We start from the raw sequence: 21,563 nt of genomic DNA, 5'->3' as shown, positions 1-21,563 counted from the left end.
ATGACACCAATTAACTTTTTAGCTATCTGTAAGTATGACATTCTGACACTCCTTATACTGGCCCATCATGTAAAGGGCATTTTTCACACTGACTAAAAACATAGGGGACATTTTTCCCATTGTCCCTGACAGCTTAATTTTAACTGGGGTTCCCCAACACCTGAAGATTATTTAAAACAGGCATGTCCAACCTGCGGCCCGGGGGCCGCATGCGGCCCAGAACCGCAGGCAATGCGGCCCACTGCCCCCTGACAATTTTTTTTCTTTGCTGGGGAGGAAGGAAGTCGGGTCGGGGGCACAGCCACAGCGGCTTCCAACTAACTGTAGGCAGAGGCTGCCTTGGAAGGGATCATCCTCTAGTTGTGTTAAATTAGTGCTGGGGGGGGGGCGGCAGCGCGGAAAGAGCGTGACGGTGTTTTGTTACTTGTATACCTTGACTATAGTATATATTTTATATGCGGCCCGAGAAAATTTCTCTACACTCAATGTGGCCCGGAGAAGCCAAAAGGTTGGACACCCATGATTTAAAAGGTTCATCTGGGGTAAAAATTTTTAGAAAGGCTGACATAAACTGTTGGTGGTAGATCGCACTGATCGGGCAATACTTCACAAGAGTTAGACACTAGTAGAAGGACAAATTACTATCAGGAATTGTTTTCTTATAATTCAGGTTGGCCTTTCTATCTTAGAGCATATTTCTGGAAGCATGTAAAGACTATGTCACACTAGCAATGTTCACCCTGGTGGCTCCTCACCAGAATCCACAGGATCAATATAATCACCTCCCACAACAATACTACTTTACTGGCAAAACCAATCAGGTGTTGCTTCATCACTGCTCACTTGATTTTGAGTGAGGTTCTACAGCTCTTTGGCCAATAAGAAAACAATGTTGTAGGAAAGGTAAGTTACTATTGCAATAGGATTGCTAATTGATACAAAAAAATTGTAAAAGTGTCCTAAGAATAAGTCTAATTACACAAATCTATTCCTAAAATAAAGTCTGCAGAGGCCAATTTAAGTTGGTTTTTCAGCCACCTGATGGAAATGCTGTCCTTCTTCTAGCCATACTGTATCCATATGTTGGTTTTAGACATGTGGAAATCAATATGTGCTAGCACTCTGTAATGCAATGTGACCATCCTCCTCCTGGGATCAGCATTAATCAATAGCAGATTAGTTAGACATTTCACAGAGCGTAGTCTATTTACTGCACCATGCAAGCTCATCCTTGGCAAAGATTTATTGAGGAGAACAGAGATAATAAACAGAAAACACAGACGTGAGGAATTTTATGCCAGAGGTACAACATCATTAAATTCCAAAGTTTAAAGAGAAACTATCACTACCAAGTGAAATTTTATCAGCCACCAGATCAGTAATGCCCATCGGCCCCTGATGTACAGGGACTTCAGTAGGCGGCTACCAGGTCAAATCCAGGTACCTACATTGCTTCCATTTAAAATATACTTTTGATGATGTATTAATAATTACAAAGATGCAATAATTGTTATCATTTATATTTGCCCAGTTCAGTTTAAAAAAAGCCTTACTCCAGGCAGCAGCAAAGAATCCTTGCTACCCGCACTACAAGGATTAAATTCTCCACTAGGAGGTAGAGGAATAAACCAAAATACTTAACTTATTCCTTGCTCTTGTAGGCTTCCACCACACTATGCAACAAGTCCCCATTTCCCTTTGCCTCTCCATCGGTTCCTTCTTTCTGACGTCTTCATGTACAATTCAGTACCAGCAGTCCTGCATTCTACATTAGGATGGTAAGGGCCTGAAGCATTGGAGAGAAGAGGAGAGTTCTGGCTGCTGAGGAGCTGGGGATAAGGTATTACATCCTATTCCTCTACCCCTAGCCTAAATGAGCATTTAGCACTTGCAGTGGAGAGAGTGGCACACAGAAAGGGTATTTTTTTATTATCATGGAGTTTAACTTTAGTCAGTGTTTCTTAACCAGGGTTCCATTTGGGTTGCCTTGGGGTGCCATGGGTACGGGACCCATTTTGCTCTGGATTATGGGTTACATTTGTGCATTCATAATCATAGCACCTTAACAACCAATGACCCTCTAGAGCCACAATGCGTGGGGTCATTCCTTGCTATGGCCTTGGGCGGCTGGCTCACCAACATGTCACTGATCAATGGCAAATAGTATGCAAGCCTGCCCCATCATTCGAGAGAGGACAGAAGTCCACCTCCCTTAGACTACACCACCTCCCACCCTCTTCTGTGCTGGTGGAACCAAAAGGTAGGGCTCTGATATGAATGGAGGACTGTGTGATTGGGGGCTCTGTAATTAGTGGACTGTGTTATTGGGGGGTCTGGTAATGAGTGGACTATGTAATTGGTTTGCAATATGCAGAGATGTATAGTAACTAAGTAGAACTACTTCACTACTGTACTTAAGTAGCGAAAGGCGGTATCTGTACTTTCCTGGAGTAGAATTTTTTTCTCCTACTTCCACTTTTACTTCACTACATTTTTTCGATGATTTCAATACTTCTACTCTGATATTTTTTTTTTGTGCTGCATAGTTACTCATTACTATTATAAAAATTACCACTGCCAGAACAGTAGATGGCAGGTTTCATGAAGCTCAAAACATGTGTATTATCAGCACATACGAAAATAAATGCTACTGTATGTATAAATAAAAGCTGCATTTGAAATAATAAAAAAGAATATGATGTTCAAACTTTTGACTTCTTTCTTTAATAACTACATAACACAGTACTTGTACTTTTACTTTCAGTACTTGAGTAGCAATTTTTTTAAAAAAACTACTTGCAATATTTAAGTACAAAAAATGTTGAATACTTTAGTACTTCTACTCAAGTCACTTTTTGATCGAGTACTTCCACTTCTACTCAAGTCACTTTTTGATCGAGCACTTGTACTTTTACTCAAGTATGGGTTTTGAGTACTTTATACAACTCTGGCAATATGGTTGAGGGGGCCTCTAAAGATATGAGAAGACTCTAGGATGGGATCCTCTGTTGTATAGGGATGTCTATGATGAGATAGGGGGGGACACTGAATTTACAAGGGAGATCCTTATGTGAACAGGGCTTACAAAGCTAGTCAAGGCGGTTGTGTACATCGTCCTAGGTTTAGGTTTCCCATTGATAAACAACATTTACATTCTAGACTGGGATGCCCTGAGATTTTGAACATTTGTAAAGGGTTGAGAAACACTGGCGTAGGTGATAACTCTTAGGCCTCTGATTAGATATACAGGGGGGCCCTCATTGTTTTTGTTATGGGACATTGCACAAAGTCACGGGCCTTCCCAGCTGTAACCATCCCTATTTAAATAACAGAAATAAAATATAGTATGTATTTCTAGCCCCAAATACTGTGTTTAGTGCAGCGGTGATGCTAGTAAATGAAACTTGCTGATCCACTGGGCTTAACAAAGTTTAGTCATGGTGAAAAATGTGGTTATTGCTCTGCCAGAGTTACTGTTTATTATCAGTTCCTCTCTGTCAGCCAAAAGTAGAGTGGCTGATACACCGTTAACTTTCTCAGTAGATCCCATTACAAGATTACAGCTTTGACATCACTTTTTATTTTGTACTCCTGCACCTTGCTCGTGTTTTACTCTCAATATGTGAAAAGGTGTGCTGGACTAAGCACATGAATAGACCCAGGTCTGTACTAAAGTCTAGTACGCATGATGAAATTATCAGACGAATAATTGTCCGTATTTATTTGCATGACATTCTCTATATCGAAAACGAATAGGTTACTAAAGTATGAAAATTCTTGTGCGACAGAATAAACTTCGGAAATGATGTAATGTATTTGAAATGTATTTTCGGAAAAAAATATACTGATTAAATAAAAATCATACAATCTGGTATCGTACAAGAAAAAATTTCTACGATCGATTTTTATTTGTACGATATTCTGATCATGTGTTCTAGGCTTTAGTTATCCTGAAAACAGATACTCTGGCACCCCCACTGAGGTGTGCATAGTGGTCCACATTCACTTCTAGGTAAATAGAGCTATTGACGTGAAGAAGCGGGAACATTTGACTTTTCCGGCTCCGTGGCCAATCAACCTTCTGCTCAGGGGGGTGTGACTCACACCCCCCCTGAGCAGAAGGCTGATTGGCCGCGGAGCCAGCCACAGTGAGTGAGGGAACTTCAGAGCAGCGGCCCATCGGGAATATGCCCGGACTGCCCTATGGCCAGTCTGGGCCTGAATAGAGGTATTGGAAACATGTAATGTGGGTCAACACTGCACTGTATGTCAGTAGACTGAAACACGAGCCACTGTGCAATATCTGTCTGCCCAAAAGAAGACCCATCATCTAGCAAGGAGGCGAATATTTAATTAGTAGTAATTAGGCCCGGACTGGCCATAGGGCAGACCAGGCATTTTCCCGGTGGCCCACGGCTCTGAAGTTCCCTCACTCACTGTGGCCGGCTCCACGGCCAATCAGCCTTCTGCTCAGGGGGGGTGTGAGTCACACCCCCCTGAGCAGAAGGCTGATTGGCTGCCGAACCGGACAAGTCAAATGTTCCCCCAGTCCGCTTCTTCACGTCAATAGTAATTTACAGCACTTGTCTCTGACTCCATGGGCTTCCCTAAGACAAGCACCATCACTAGCTATGTACGGGGTAGAGGCATGCCAATTTCCCTAGTTCATCCTATCTGTCTTTTATAAGCAGTGATTGGCTCAGCTGGATCAATCACCTGGTGATCTAGTCTCATTGGTGGTTAGTGGATAGGATGCAGGCGGTCAGGCTGCACAGCATCACTGGCTGCGAAGACGCAGGTGGCCAGGGAACACAGCCTCACTGGAGACTAGAATGCAGGTGGCCAGGCAAGACAGGGTCATTGGTCACTAGAGTGCAGGCGGGAAGGCTCCACAGCCTCATTGACTACTGAAATGCAGGCAGCTGGGTCACACAGTATTAATGGCTGCTAGGGTGCAGGCCAGCTGAGCCTGCTTGAAAAAAATAGAGGTGGGGTGGAACAGGGGAACAGACATTGTTTCCTCAGTCCTATAAACCCCAGTGCCTACACTGTTCAAGGGTGTGTTCACATGTCCAACAGAAATCAACCTCTCACCTTGTAACTTATTGCAAATTTACAATTTATAGTCTGATCACTTGGACAAAAGACACTGTGGAAATGCTTTTTTCTGCCTGATGACATCATCTCAGCCTAGACAAAGTCTTCTGACCAGGAGGTAAAGGATGACTTTTTATTTTGTTTTAATTATGCTGTTGCTATATATTATGTCATGTCGGGAGTTTATTCAGTCTTGTACTGTTACTAGAAGGTCTACTTTAAAATCAGGTAGAAGTATGCACTCGGGATCCTGGGACCTTCAGGTTGCAGAGAACCTAACATACCCTTACGCTTTGATTTTCCTATATATCTCGGCACCCCAGCTTAGGCACACCCTAAAAACAAAGCTTAAAGATATTCTAAAGCAGTGGTCTCCAAACTGGGACCTGAGGGTTGGCTGTGTTCCTTTTCTAACTTTTATCCAGCCCTTGGAGCACTATTCCTCCCACTGCTTTGAGGCACTATCCCTAACACTGAAACCAACAGTGGGGAATAATTCTCCCCAACTGACACCAACAATGGGGCACTATTCCTCCCACTAATATCAATGATGGGGCACTATTCCCGCCACTGACACCAATGATGGGGCACTATTCCTCCTCCTACTGACCATAGGCCCTATGCAACTGAACACTATGCCTGAGGCATTGGTTACTCTTGCTGATGTGGGCCTGGGACATTTTCGACCCCCACTGGCCACAATCCGACCCCCTACAGTCTGAAGAACAGTAAACATGCCCTTTGGGATGTTTGGACATAAACATAAAATGCTAGCACACAGGTGAAATCAAATAGTGAACTATATATAAAAAATGAAGGTAAATAAAAATACAATTCATAGATATTCCAAAGAGTCAATTGGGTAGGCTGTAGAAAATCAGTACATAATCCACTCTAGGGCTAGAGCATCTCCTCCAGAGTGAAGCCAACTCAAGGATCCATATAAGAAAAAAGAAACAGGAGAGCGCCTATGAGTGTAATATTTAATGGATCACAAGCATTTAGCACATTAAAAACTCACATATAGGTTAAATGAGAACAACAAGGCTCATCATGGGTGAGATTGCTGCAGCGGCGGAGAGAACCAGGTTCTCTCCGCCGCTGCAGAAGTCTCACCCGTGATGAGCCTTATTGTTCTCATTCAACCTATATGTGAGTTTTTAATGTGCTAAATGCTTTTGATCCATTAAAAATGACACTCAGAGGCGCTCTCCTGTTTCTTTTTTCTTATTTGGGAAGTTTGGAGACCCCTGTGCCAAAGTATATATAAAATATATTGTACAAACCCGATTCCAAAAAAGTAGGGAAACCTTACGAATTGTGAATAAAAACAGAATGCAATGATGTGGACATTTCAAATTTTAATATTTTATTCAGAATACAACATAGATGACACATCAAATGTTTAAACTGAGAAAATGTATCATTTTAAGAGAAAAATAAGTTGAATTTAAATTTCATGGCCTCAACACATCTCAAAAAAGTTGGGACAAGGCCATGTTTACCACTGTGTGGCATCCCCTCTTCTTTTTATAACAGTCTGCAAACGTCTGGGGACTGAGGAGACAAGTTGCTCAAGTTTAGGAATAGGAATGTTGTCCCATTCTTGTCTAATACAGGCTTCTAGTTGCTCAATTGTCTTAGGTCTTCTTTGTCGCATCTTCCTCTTTATGATGCGCCAAATGTTTTCTATGGGTGAAAGATCTGGACTGCAGGCTGGCCATTTCAGTACCCGGATCCTTCTTCTACGCAACCATGATGTTGTAATTGATGCAATATGTGGTCTGGCATTGTCATGTTGGAAAATACAAGGTCTTCCCTGAAAGAGACGATGTCTGGATGGGAGCATATGTTGTTCTAGAACTTGGATATACCTTTCAGCATTGATGGTGCCTTTCCAGATGTGTAAGCTGCCCATTCCACACGCACTCATGCAACCCCATACCATCAGAGATGCAGGCTTCTGAACTGAGTGCTGATAACAACTTGGGTTGTCCTTGTCCTCTTTAGTCCGGATGACACAGCATCCCAGTTTTCCAAAAAGAACTTCAAATTTTGATTCGTCTGACCACAGAACTGTTTTCCACTTTGCCACGTCCATTTTAAATGAGCCTTGGCCCAGAGAAAACGCATGTGCCTCTGGATCATGTTTGGATATGGCTTCTTTTTTGTCCTATAGAGTTTTAGCCGGCAATGACGAATGGCACAGTGGATTGTTTTCACCAACAATGTTTTCTGGAAGTATTCCTGAGCCCATATTGTGATTTCCATTATAGTAGCATTCCTGTATGTGATGCAGTGCCGGCTAAGTGCCCGAAGATCACCGCCATCCAGTATGGTTTTCCGGCTTTGACCCTTACGCACAGAGATTGTTCCAGATTCTCTGAATCTTTGGATGATATCATGCATTGTAGATGATGATAACTTCAAACTCTGCAATTTTTCCCTGAGAAAATCCTTTATGATATTGCTCCACTATTTTTCGCCGCAGCATTGGGGGAATTGGTGATCCTCTGCCCATCTTGACTTCTGAGAGACACTGCCACTCTGAGAGGCTCTTTTTATACCCAATCATGTTGCCAATTGACCTAATAAGTTGCAAATTGGTCCTCCAGCCATTCCTTATATGTACATTTAACTTTTCCGGCCTCTTATTGCTACCTGTCCCAAATTTTTTGGAATGTGTTGCTTTCATGAAATCCAAAATGAGCCAATATTTGGCATGACATTTCAAAATGTCTCACTTTCAACATTTGATATGTTATCTATATTATATTGTGAATTAAATATAAGTTTATGAGATTTTTAAATTAGTCCATTCCTTTTTTACTCACAATTTGTACAGTGTCCCAACTTTTTTGGAATTGGGTTTGTAGATCATTATTCAAGGAATCATAAATCTGTAAATAAATCCATGCCATTTAGCGGAAGGAAATAACTAGTATTAAGGAACACAGCCTGATGTTACAAGAAAAGGATTTCTTTTCATCTGTTATCTGTCATTCTTTTTGTGACTGTTAATAATAAAGTGACATAACTGATCGGTGTTTTATCGGTGATTCATTAAAATAATACTAGCTTATAGTTGTGTGAAAATTGCTGTCTCACTAATCTTGGCTTAAGAACATTAATCAATATAAATGGCTGGTGAAACATTTTCTGTAATGATTATACATCTGTGTGTTTGATAAGATTGATCATCCTATCATTTCAATGGAACAGCAATTTCCTTGGTATACATTTTATCTTTTTTGGGTCTGATTATGGTACACAAACTGATGAGCATTCAAAACTTTGCTCCCAACATAGTTGACTGTTAGGCTACAAGAAAATTGACGAATGTATAGAATTCACAATGATTTCATAAAGTGATTATTAGTCTAGTTGCATTATAGTGGAACTCCAGTCAAACATTTTTTTCTAGTTTTGGATAGAGTGGGGAAGGGTTAGAACCTCTTCCAACTTTGACAAACCTCCAGATTATGTTAGGACAGCAGAAATGTTTAATCAATGAAAATATGCATGTTCTGGTGTAGTCATTGTAGAACCATATCTTCTATTTAAAGCCTAACTCCAGGTTTTGTGCACTTTAAATAGTTTGTATGGGTCAAGCTGCATACCACCCAACTTTTTGAGATGGTAATGAGGGACACCTATTAGCAAAAGTATGTAGGCATAGGACACACCCCTGCCACGCCCTCTTAAAGTAGAATTATTTTAAAAAAAAATATTGGTTAAACCCACAAGTGATTTTTTTTAGCACTATTATTCCTTTATACTTGCTTTTGACATTTACAAATGCAGCCATTTAGAAATTGGATGAAGGGTTTAGCTCTGGGAAGCACTTTTTGAAAGATAAAGATCACTTTTTTTTATAAAACTGTATAGATTAGATCAAAATGGGGGACAAATGAGCAGGAAAGAGGGACAGAGGGAATTTATTCTAAATCAGGGACAGTCCCTCAAAATCACAGACAGTTGGGAGCTATTTGCATTACTATTACTGCTTTCAGCGCTGTATAAAGTGTACATAGCATCAGTCACACACAGTATATAGCGATATTGTTTGGCAGCGATACAAGGTCTTTCCATCCCTGAAACAGAATTAAGCTGAGAAGAGTGCTGCTCAGCCATTCACATGCAGCTTTGTATTTTTATGAATGAATACAAGACTGAGGTGGAGAGGTTGGAGGATGGCATTACAATCTCAACCTCAGCCAATCAGAGGGAGCCTTGTATAAATTCAAAAAAATCCCAATTTTTTTTGTGAATGGCTGATTTTCTTCCAGGAACAGGGCAGAAAGTTACCACACCACTGCCGGACCACGGCTCTGTATACTGTATGTGGCTAATACTGTGTACATTATACAGAGCTGATAACAGCTGCATTTCTTAGTAATAGAACTAGTTCATTTTGAGCGACTTGCTCCAAATTACCTATATAAAGTAACATAAAACCTAGAAGTAGGCTTTACAGTTGAACTCCAGGTAAAATTATGTTACCCTTGCAGTGAGGCATTATTCCCCCCCCCCCCCGTACTGCAAGGGTTAAAGAGTAATTTTTGTCTCGGGGAGCATAAACAGCAGCATTTTACTTCCCTTATCCCTTGCTTCCGCAGCAGACGGTGCTCTGCTCTCCTCTTCTCTCTGTTAGCCTAGGTTGTAGGCAGGGCTTTGGCATCCTTACTAACAATGTAGGATTGATGCTCATCACAGTGCCTGCTACCAACAGTGGAGTAGGGAGAAGCAGCAGCTTCAAGTGACCAGCCGCACAGCTTGGAGGAAGTCTGCAGAAGTGAGGAATTAAAAAAGCATAGGCGTGCGCACAGGGTGTGCCTGGGCACACCCTAATCACCTATGAGGTGCTGATTATTGTCTCCCCCCCCCCTGCACTACTGCCAGCCCCCTCCTTTCAGGAGCGGGGAAGGGGCTGGTAAATGTTTCCTTTTCTGAATGAACACAGAGAGTGATCTGTACTGATCACTCCGGTCTTCCTTCTTAAATGAAGCATAGTAAACTGCTGAGAAAGAGACTGTGAAATCTCTGTCCTCAGTTTCTTTCTCAGTTTAAAAAAGTGAGACATTAGGGGTCTGTTTAGACTCTTGATATTTCAGCAAAGCCGCAAATGGGGCTCCTAAAAAAAATTGTAAGAAAGTATTAAAAAATAATATTGTAAAAAAAAAAAATGAAAAAATAATAATTTTGTAAAAAATAATAAAAATAAAAAACTACTGACACCTTCCACTGTCCTGCTGACATTGTCCAGTGCTCTGCTGATATACATGCATGTGTGTTTGTGCTCTGCGGTGCTCACCCTAATGCAATAGGCCGTTTAATGCAATAGGCTGTTTATGTTTCCCCTAAACAAAAATGAGCATTTAACTCTTGCTGTAAAATGTATCACCACTGAACAAATAACTTTTGCTTTTAAGTTGCTCTAAAAATGAAGTCAAGGCACAAAGCTTTCATTTAAATAGGTTCCTAAATAATCGAAAAGGATACATATCCAATTTGTGTGCACCAAATTTATTTGCAAAGCCATATACTACCATAAAAAGTAGCAATGACATCATCACTGTACTGCACATAGCCTGTGCAGAGAGCAGAGCTGTGAGAGGGACAAAGAAGACCCCACGCTCTACAGAAAACTATAGGAGGGGGCGGAGACAAGACCAGTCACCCTGCATAAGGAGAGAGAGCAGCAGTGACCGGTCTTTATTACAGGGTCATTTTCACACTGGATTACTGCAAGAATCTGAAAAAAATAAACAAATCACACCAAGATTCAAGTAAGAATAAACATACTTCTTGTATTTAGATAATATATGCTTATTCCAAGTTCAGCTTTAAATCATCCAAAATGTAATGACTGGACAGGAGAGGGGGTTTTGCTATCTAAATACCATCTAATAATAATCAAGTCTAATAACTGCATTGTGTGTGGGAAGCTTAAAGCACCATCATAACCCAAAACAAATAAATGCGATTATGAATACACCAGTATATGAGAAAGCCATTCATTGTGGTCACACCAATGTGTAAAGTCACACCAGTACAGAAGCAGAGACCTTTGACTTTAATGTTTATTGCTCTACGTAAGCCGCCATTAAGGGAACAGGAGACAGCAAAATGAAAACTGATAGCTTTTCCTATGGGATTACCAAACAGGATGTCAGCTGTGCATTAAAAAAATATATTGCTCCCCAATTCCTCGCCTTGATGTTAAAGGTCTTCTGTTCCTCAGCAAACTTTTACATATTAATAGTGTCCACTGTTAAAACCATTTTTTACAAAAAATTGACTCATAAAAACTGTATAATCAAGAGGGATCCTTTAACCACAGTAAAGATGGAGCGTAGCAGCACTGGAAATCAAGCAGTCTGGAAGATCAATCAAGCTCATTGTTTTATGACTGTCTGGAGAGGTTTATGGAAGATGGACATAAAGACTTGGCTGCAAGGCATCTCCGCAAGATCTGAGAAGATGTCACCTTGCAAGAAAAGTAAGGGGACGTTGTGTTTGATAAGTATGCAGCACCTAGCAAAGGCATTAAAAATCAATCAATAACCACTTATTACAGGAACCAATATCTTTATCTCAGTATGGATCAATGCAGCGCGCCCGTGTAAACAAAGAGTGGCATTTACTTCATAATTGTTTTGGTCCCATTCCCCAGACATCAGCATCTTCAGCCTAACTTCTCTGGAGCAGAAAGATTTTATAATCCACAGATGCTGCCAGCTTCGGGAGTGAGAGACGGCGAGAGGGAAGGAATGGAGCAGAAGATATAAGAAGAAAAAAGAAGGAAAGCCAGGGGATGTTGGAAGGGTAGAAGCTGTGTATTAATGCCGGCTGTGCCAAGGAAAGATGTGTATCTTATGAAGAGCAGGAATGGGTGGAATGATTTCAACAAAATTAATTTTTTCTGTGAAATTAATAATATTGTGATATGTGATGTTGCTGATGTGAAAACTCAAGCTCTCTAGCTCCCTTGTCACCTCTCCCCATGCTCGCCTCCAGGACTTCTCCTAAGCTTCTCCCATTCTTTGGAACTCCCTACCCCAATCTGTCCGACTATCTCCTAATCTATCCATCTTTAGACAATCCCTAAAAAACCCTTCTCTTTAACCACTGGCCGCCTGGCCTATAGCAAAATGACAGCCGAGCATCATTTTGTACACATAGAAATGTAGTACAAATGTTACCTGTGTACAGACCACAGCAAGATCCTATGTAAATCAATGTAAGGTTTTGCACTTGGGGACTAAAAACATAAAACTAAAAACATAAAAACACAATACACGTTAGGAGGGGAACCCTTGGGGGAATCAAAAATGGAGAAGGATCTGGGAGTCTTGGTTGATGATAGATTAGGCAACAGCTTGCAATGTCAAGCGGCAGCTGCCAAAGCCAACAGAATATTAGCATGCATAAAGAAAGGGATGTATTCCAGAGATAAGTCTATAATCCTTCCACTTTATAAAACTCTGGTCCGACCGCATCTGGAGTATTCTGTCCAGTTCTGTTCGCCAGTCCTCAGGAGGGATGTGTTGGAGCTGGAGAGAGTCCAGGGAAGGGCAACTAAACTGATTAGGGGATTGGAGGACCTTAACTATGAAGAGCGTCTGCAATCGCTCGATTTATTCTCCCTGGAAAAGAGATGCCTGAGGGGGGAAATGATAGCAATTTATAAATATCTCAATGGGGATCTCAGCTTAGAAAAAAAGCTGTTCAGTCGAAGGGATTGCATGAGGACAAGAGGGCATACAATGCGATTAGAGGAGAAGCGTTTTAACCTCAGGCAACGTGGGGGGTTCTTTACGGTTAGGGCTACAAGATTGTGGAATTCTCTACCACAAGAGGTGATTTCTGCGGGAAGTATGGTGGCTTTCAAAAGACTCTTAGACTTACATCTCAAGGATCAGGACATTAAGGGCTATGTGAGATGATTACAGCCACACACACCTACACAGGTTGAACTGGATGGACTATTGTCTTTATTCAACCTCACCTACTATGTAACTATGTAATGTGACGGTGTGAATGAGGACTAACATATGTACTCGCCACACGTGCTGCCAGCAGGCTGCTTCTGCTGTGATTACTCACAGCAGAAGCCGTTTGTCAGGCAAAGACTCAGAGCAGAGCTCTGCCTATGTAAACCAGGCTGGTCTCCGTTCTGGCAGGGAGGGAGGCATGGATTTTGTGTCCCTGCAAAGCAGGGAATAAAATCCATCACTTCCCCGAGAAAAATAAGCACACATAGTACAGTAAAAGATTGGCTAAGTAGAGGTACACATTAAACCCCTTGATCACCCCTGATGTTAACCCCTTCCCAACCAGTGTCATTAATACAATGACAGTGCATAATTTTAGCACTGACCACTGTATTGGTGTCACTGGTTCCCAAAAAGTGTCAAACATATCCGATTGTCCACCGCAATATCGCAGTCCTGCTATAAGTCACTGATTGCCGCCATTACTAGTAGTAAAAAAAATAAAAAAAAATAGAAATTCCAGTATATATACCATAGCTTGTAGATGCTATAACGTTTGCGCAAACCAATCAATACATGCTTAAAGGGGCTTTTTTTTTTTTTTTTTTTTTTTTTACCAAAAATATGTAGCAAAATACATATTGGCCTAAATTTAAGAAGACATTGAAATTTTTTAAATGTTTTGTAGCACCCTCCTAGGTAGGTGTTAGGTAAAAGCATATTATGCTCCTTCTGCTTATCAGGGGAGCCTGATCTATTAGGTTGCCTGTTGCATGTTCCCAGGTATGATTCACTGGGTCTAAAGGAGTGGCCCCTGTTGGACAGTGGAGGAAACCTAGCCAGTGAAACATTGGCTTTTGTGAGAGTCCCAGTGGGAGGGCACTCTTGCAGTGCATCCTGGGATTGCTCATAAAAGTCAGGGGGACATGTGACAGGGCGTCTTTGGCAGGAAGCAGGGTCCCAGGAGGAGGCTGACGGCTTGTGACTCCTCCTGTTGCATGAGGAAAGTGGTCTTAGGCAGTCGGTCTAGTGAACCAGGTGTGGAGCTGAGTTGCCGAGGATCAGGTGGAGCTGACAGTGGAGCTGCTGGCAGAGTCTATTGGAAAAGAAATAATGTCCATGAGTACCAGGGGACTTGCCAAAGGGTCTGCCCAGGAAGGGGGACCACTCCAGTGAAGTCAGAGGATTAAGGGGCCAGCTCACACAGAGTGTCAGAGTAAAGGGAGTGCCGTATAGAACCCTGAAGAGTAGGGACAAAGGGGGTGCCGAGTAGGACTCTGAAGAGTGATTCACAGTACAGTACAGTTCATTTAATTCTTCTTCACTAAAGTGGCAAGGTGAAGCAGCGGCCTTGCTGCATCCATTGTTAAACAGAAGTCCCAGCAAATTGTGCATAGTTATTCAGTTGGAGTATCCCATTCATCCCTTCTATCCCAGTTCTCAAATAAATCAACAAAAACCCAAAACCCCAGGACTGTTTTCTGACTGAGCCAAGCACTTAGAATATGCTATATTATCAAGTTGTTGCTATGGGTAACCCAGGGGAATCCATAACCAGCAGCTCCCATGGGAGTAGTGCTACAGTTTTTTTTTTTTTTATATATGTTTTATAGTAGAAAGTAAAAAATATTGTTGTTTTTTTTTTTTTTTTTTTTCAAAATTGTATTTTCTTGTTTATAGCTCAAAAAATAAAAAATGCAGAGGTGATCAAATACCACCAAAAGAAAGCTCTATTTGTGGGGAAACATATATTTTGATTACAGTACAGCATTGCATGACTGCGCAATTGTCAGTTAAAATAACGCAGTGCTGTATCGCAAAAAATGGCCTGGTCATGAAGGGGGTAAATCTTCCGGAGGTCAAGTGGTTTATTATGCCTTCCCCATTGACTATAATAAATTTCACTGAAATTTCACAGAAATATCAGGGAAGTAAAAATTCTTAGTTTTGCTCTTTTATAGGCAGAACCTAAAAATAATAAATGTAGTCCAGGTTCACATTCAAACATAACAATCATGACAAAAAAATGTGTGGTAAACTTACATAAGTATCACACACCTCCCAAATTTCTGAAATAGGAATAAAGGACGCACGCGATTTTACAAAAGCAGCGTAACCTTGCCTCACCCACCTCCGCCAAATCCTACTTCAATTATCTTATACTGAAACAACAGACCAATCAACAATACTTCATGTGACAATCTATACTTCCCTATACATCCTCACCTGTTACTGTCTACATTGGTGAGCACACAAAACCCTGATGTAATAGTAAAGTGGTGGTAAACTCTGTTTTATTATTTTTACCTACAGGTAAAATTATAATAAAGCTTACCTGTAGGTAAAATGAGTCTCTCCTAAACGTGCGCTGTTTTGGAGATATTCTAGGGAGCAGCAGCCGGGGACGTCACTGGCGCATGCACTCTGAAGGAACGACATACCCGTGCCATTCCTTCAGACCTGCTTGCCGCACCCGAGACCCGCACACAGTCAGAAGGCCTGGAGTCCGCAAACGCAGAAGGAAGCCCAGGTGAAGATGGAAGCCTCTGCAGTGGTGACAGCGCGCATCTGGAGGACTTCGTTTTAAGGTGAAGATGGAAGCCTCTGCAGCTGTGACAGCGTGTGTCTGGAGGGCTTCGTTTTAAGGTAAGTCTTTCATAATGTGCATGTATGCGATGTATAAATTATTATATTGCCTTGCAGGGTGAAGCTTTTTTTTCTGTCAAAGAGTTTACTAGTGCTTTACAGCTTTAAATTCCCCCCATAGACGTTTTATTGCTACAGGGCGGCCGCTTTGTGCAGAATCACCTCCTTTGGCTGATCTGGGTATTGTCGTCAGACTGCTGGGTGGCGGCTGTTGCTACTTCCTCTTCCTGATTCCGATGCCAAGAATCGCTGCGCATCGTAAATGTCTTGTGATGGATCGGAGAATAATTCCAGACTCAAACGAAGGGTATGTGGTGGTGTTGGTGTCTTTGGTGGTGCACACAGCAGAGAGTGAAGAGGTGCAGATAGAGAGGATGAGGAGGGTGCAGAAGAGGAAGGCTGAGTGAGCCACTCAACTAAGTCTGGTGCGTCCTTTGACGTAATCGAACGCACCTTCTGCAACTTCCCACTTTGGCTCCGGCCTGGTGCTCCTGCCCTACCCCTACCACTACTGCGGAAGGGCCTGCCTCTTCCTCTGCCTGTCATTTTTTAAATGACCCTGTGACAAAAGTCTCTAGAGAAGCGCAGTATATGTGGAAGAAGGTATATAACACCCCGCTTCAATCTGTCATTTTGGGGGGCCACTGGTTTATCACACCAGTTATGAAAAAAATGTTCTAGTAACTTTTGTCACTGTGTGTAGCAGAGTTAACGCAGCGAAAAGAGGCAAAATTTCTGCAGTACCCAAATACACTACTATGAAAGTATATTGTTATATAACACCCCGCTTCAATCTGTCATTTTGGGGGGCCACTGGTCTATCACACCAGTTATGAAAAATATTTTCTAGTAACTTTTGTCACTGTGTGTAGCAGAGTTAACGCAGCGAAAGAGGCAAAATTTTTCCAGTACCCAAATACACTATAATATGCTTCCTATATTAGAAAGTATATTATAAGTGTTTTACACCCCTATATAGTGCACTGCACACCAAAGAATAGTACACCTATACCAAATACCAGTCCTTTAAAGGACTTTTGTGAACCTATTACCGAGCGATTTGTGTCACTGATAATCTGTCCCTGCTCCACACAGCAAACCTCTCCCTACACTGACAAAAGACAGAATATAGACACTTAGACAGTACACATATACCAGTCCTTAAAAGGACTTTTGTGGACCTATTACCAAGCGATTTGTGTCACTGACAATCTGTCCCTGCTCCACACAGCAACCTCTCCCTACACTGACAAAAGGCAGCCAGATCAGGTCTATTTATAAGGTAGGGGGTATGTCCTTGTGCTGAAATGTCTCAATTGGCTGTCCTGTACCACCTGATGGATGTGTCATGGGTCAAAGTTCTTCACAATATAAAAGAATATGGCAGCCGCGAACATCGACAAATGTTCGCATGATCAGCGGACAGCGAACCGACCGCCGGGCGAACCGCAAGGTCGTCTCTACTAACCTATAAAAAGTACAGAGAATTTATCACCAGTGTCACTGAGAGGTAAAAGAAACGGTAAAGAGTTTTACCTCTCAAAGAACTACCAAACACTGACATATAAAGACTGATGGAGTTAATTGCTTGGGTGGAGCCTTTTCAATTACATTAGTTAATGTTAAAACTTGGGAAATAGCCTTTAACTCATAAAATTTTGTAATCTGATTGCTATTCCAAAGTAGATCAATATGTCTGATTAGTACATTAAAAGAGACATTGCTGTTTGGACATCAACCTATATTTAATGGATTTTAACACTATGTATTATTAGATCCGTTCACTAGATGAGACCACTAAGAAAAAAAGAACATCCATTTGCTAAGGGCAAAACCAATAAATGACAGCTTTTTAAAACTTTAGATTGAAATATCTCTGTGACACATCATTATAATATTAGGGTTCCAGTAAGTGTAAAATCTCAATCATAGAGTAATGTCACTGTCATAAAAGTTTTCATTGGTAATGTCACCTCCAATAAACTCCAGCCTCATATATGGAGCTATATACTGTACATGACCTTTCGCAATAAATGTACATGTTGGAGAAACCTCTGTGTTAGTAAATGACCTACTTATATCTTCATGAATATTTACTAACATTTATATTTAGATGGTCGCAACTCGCAAGTATTGTCCATAGATAAAATGATGACAATAGGAAGGTACAGATGTAATGCAGAGCAATTAATAATATGATTGACTGGAGAGTGCAAAATCTGGTGCAGCTCTGCAGAGATTCAGTTTCCAGGTTTTTTGTCAAAGCTAAATTGAACAAGCTGAAGATCCATGCTGATTGGCTACCATGCAGAGCTGCACAAGGTTTTGCCCACTCCAGTTTTAGCCAATTAAACCCCATTGTACTTTCATAGAGTATGGAGGATATGCAAGTGGTGTAATGGGGGCTGGGTGGTAAGTGCTAAACGAAGAAGAGTTTTGTGGGGTGGAAGAGTCTGATTAGTGTTTTTGGGGTGTGGGGGTGCTGGGTATGGGGGTTTATGCGGGATAGGAGCGCTGGATAAGGGGATTTATGTGACATGGGATTGTATTGCTGAAAAAGGGGTTATAGTGGGCTGAAAGTGATGGATAAGCGGGCTTATGTTGGGTGGGGCGTCTGATGAGGGGTTATGGGGAGAGGAGGTGCTGGATAGGGGGTTGTATGTGCAGGGGGGCAGGGGTGCTGGATAAGGGGGTAATGTGGACTTGGATTACTAGATCAGGTTTTTTTCCCGTATAAAGTGAAAAAAAAAAGAAGCGTGGAATATGTTCTTTTACAATGATAAGTAAGATATCTATGACATGGTATTCTAACTATATAACATGAAGACCTTAATGAAAGATTTCTGAGACTTTATATAAAGTCTTAAATTATTGCATTTCCTTTTAGCTGAAGACAAGTAGGTCCTGGAATACAGTTCAAGTAACATTGTACTTCTTAATGCAGTTCTCAAACAGGAGAAATATGCATTTCTGCCACTAGGGGGAACTGCATGAGAAAGGCTCCAGTTTAGTTTGTTTGTGGGGTCCATCTTGTACCTCCTACGGTTGGGTGATAGTTTCTGTCCTCTCGGGCCTTAACTGACAGGTAATAAGGTAAATTTGTCTGACAAATGAGTTTATGTTTAAATGTTTAAATGTTTAAATGTTTAAAACATTTAAATGATTTATATTGATGTTCTCCACCATCACAACATAATGTTTCCCTATAGTCTGGTCAGTAAATTGGTTTTTCTTTTCTGTAAAATGGTGAGACCAACATCTAGAGTTTGGAAACATTTCTACAGTGAAATTTCTGCAAAGCTGCAACTTGGAAATATTCTTTTCCAAATGCTACAAAGCTGACAAAACACATCCTGGCATGCCAGAGGTGCCCTAAAGACATTAAAAATACTTTATGGAATGAAATGATGAGGACCAGAGTGAAAGTGCGAGTAGCTTTTCCCTCATTCTCGTTCTCATTCCAGACACACTCTTTCTGCTGCTTCTGGATCATCACAAGGTGTTTCTTCAACAGCAGCATTTTCACTGTAGGAAGTGTTACAAACCACGGCCTCCCATACACAATACCTCATAGATAAATAGATAAAAACACCCGAAAATTAGGAGTAAATTGAGCAAGCTCTCGCAAGAATATATGCTTCTGGAACAGCATTGGTACTACCTGGAAATGCATATTAGCTGGAAACTTTTATATTATTATGAGGGAAAGGGGGTGGTTACCTGTTCTCATGCATAGTAAAGTGTTCTTGTATAATGTACAGCCCTTTTTATTCCATTCACAATAAAAAAAAAATTAGAAAAATAATAACATTTTAAAAAGAAAGTTTAGTCTATTTACTGAAAAGGGCTGTATTATATTTGCATAATACTTTTATATAAACTGCATTTCATCTTCCCAGTGTAACAAAATTACTTTAAATTTGTAAAACTACTCCACACTGAATTTATTTTTTTTTTTAATTTTTCCAAAATTTTCATTTTCTCCAGCAGAAAAAAGTTTTTTTTTTCCCATGGCTTCAAAAGTTCTGGAAATTTTACATCTCTAAAGCCTAGTATACACCAGTAGTTTTTCTTTTTAGTTCAACCCAGCAGGGCTGAACGAAAAAAAACTGAACGCTCAGGAGGAGCCGCTGTACTAACTATCTGACGTTAGTATAGCGATCTACCCTGCTGTTCTATCGTGTTCAGACAGGTGGGAGGTGGGTGCCCCCACCAGAACACTCCAGTCAGCGCTCTCAGCCATTAGCTGAGAGCATTGATTGGGATCTGATCGACAGACCTTTTTCAGTCATACCCCTTTGACAGAACGGCCAGCTTCTGACGGACTGACTCCAGTACACCTAATGCGACCCAACATTCGGCCCATGTGTACTAGGGTTAAGTAAGGCAACTAGGGGTGCACATTCCTAGTTCTCGACTGAAACATTAATTGAGGATCTCAAGGTACAGGTACATTGTGTGTGAGGACTTAAACCAAAGTGGTTTTTAATGCAAACCTGCCATGCACCATACTTTTTTCAGATTTGTTAAAAGCAGTGTGCATATAATGTTCCCGTATGACCATTCACATATGCAGTCATTGCAATGCTGAGTCACACAGGGTTAAGCCGGAGCCAGCTGAGAAATGAATAGCTCTGAATTAATATTAGAGGGAGAAAATCACCAGAGACCATGGGAAAATATCATTCAGGGAAACGCCGGTCCTTAGGATAAGTAATAGCAGCATTTGGAAATATGTCAACCTCCTGGCTAAGTGGATGCTATTTGCAACAATATCTAATGGTTGAAAGCTGATTGAAGTGCTTCTGAAGAGTCCACAGAGATGAGGAGTAAGGATACACTTGAGGAAACGGGGGCTGGAATTAACAGATGGACCCGCTAAAGGCTCAACAAGATCATCAACAAAACGCTAATGATAGATCAAGCATTGTTTGCGTCACTGGCTATCTACCACATCCATTCTCACAAATTTCCCCTGGAGAAAGATCACAGTTTAGTTGTGGCTATGTGCTGTTGAAATAGAGTAGTAGAGTGTAGTGTGAAGTTATGTAATATACAATGTGGACAAACAGAAGAGAGAAACTGAACAGTGTCCAGGCATGAGTTAGAACTTGTATTGTCCACTGAATGCAGGTAATCTGCTATTAGGGCAGTTGTACTTCCATCAACCACCCTAGAACATAGAAAGGTTATATTTAAAGTAGATCTCAACTCTAACTGGATGACATTTAGTTTAATAAAGCATATCTTTGACAAACAATTGCCATTCTGTTTTTTTTCTAACATAGCATTTTACCTTTATTATCATATTCCTGCTGGCACTTGCTCCAGTTGCATATCTTGACAATGATGGACCATGACTACACAATGGCTGAACCATGGTTGCCCATGTCTGCACCTATAGTCAGTTTAGTGTTTGACTCATATATCCTGTCTCTCCATCATGGAACACAGTGCCCCTACAAATTATCACCATCAAATCCTGTTCTTGAACAGCAGTGGGTGGCGGTAGATATTGGAGGAATATGAAAATATATGACACTTCCACCAGGGGGAAATGTGTCACCAGCACACCTCAAACCTCTTGTTGTAAAACCACCTTTAGATAAAGGGCAACATTTCCTGACCTCAGAGGGTCCCTTCATTAGGCAAAATGACATGTCACTGTGCTGGTGTTAGTGACATACAGTATCTCACAAAAGTGAGTACACCCTTCACATTTTTGTAAATATTTTATTATATCTTTTCATGTGACAACACTGAAGAAATTACACTTTGCTACAATGTAAATGGAACCTGTCATGTTAAACCGCTGTATGGTCT

General features: G+C 41.1%; 1 protein-coding gene across 2 annotated transcripts in view; it reads right to left on the bottom strand.

Moving 5' to 3' along the window:
• SORCS2 (sortilin related VPS10 domain containing receptor 2) overlaps positions 1–21,563 on the bottom strand; it is a 1,364,824-nt gene that overhangs the window by 1,233,017 nt on the left and 110,244 nt on the right. The gene's annotated exons all lie outside the window — the stretch shown is intronic.

Source organism: Pelophylax lessonae, assembly GCF_965119305.1.
Source record: "Pelophylax lessonae genome assembly, chromosome: 1".
Lineage (NCBI taxonomy): Eukaryota > Metazoa > Chordata > Amphibia > Anura > Ranidae > Pelophylax > Pelophylax lessonae.
The sequence above is the reverse complement of the archived record's forward strand: the minus strand, read 5'-3'. Positions and strand labels throughout refer to the sequence as shown.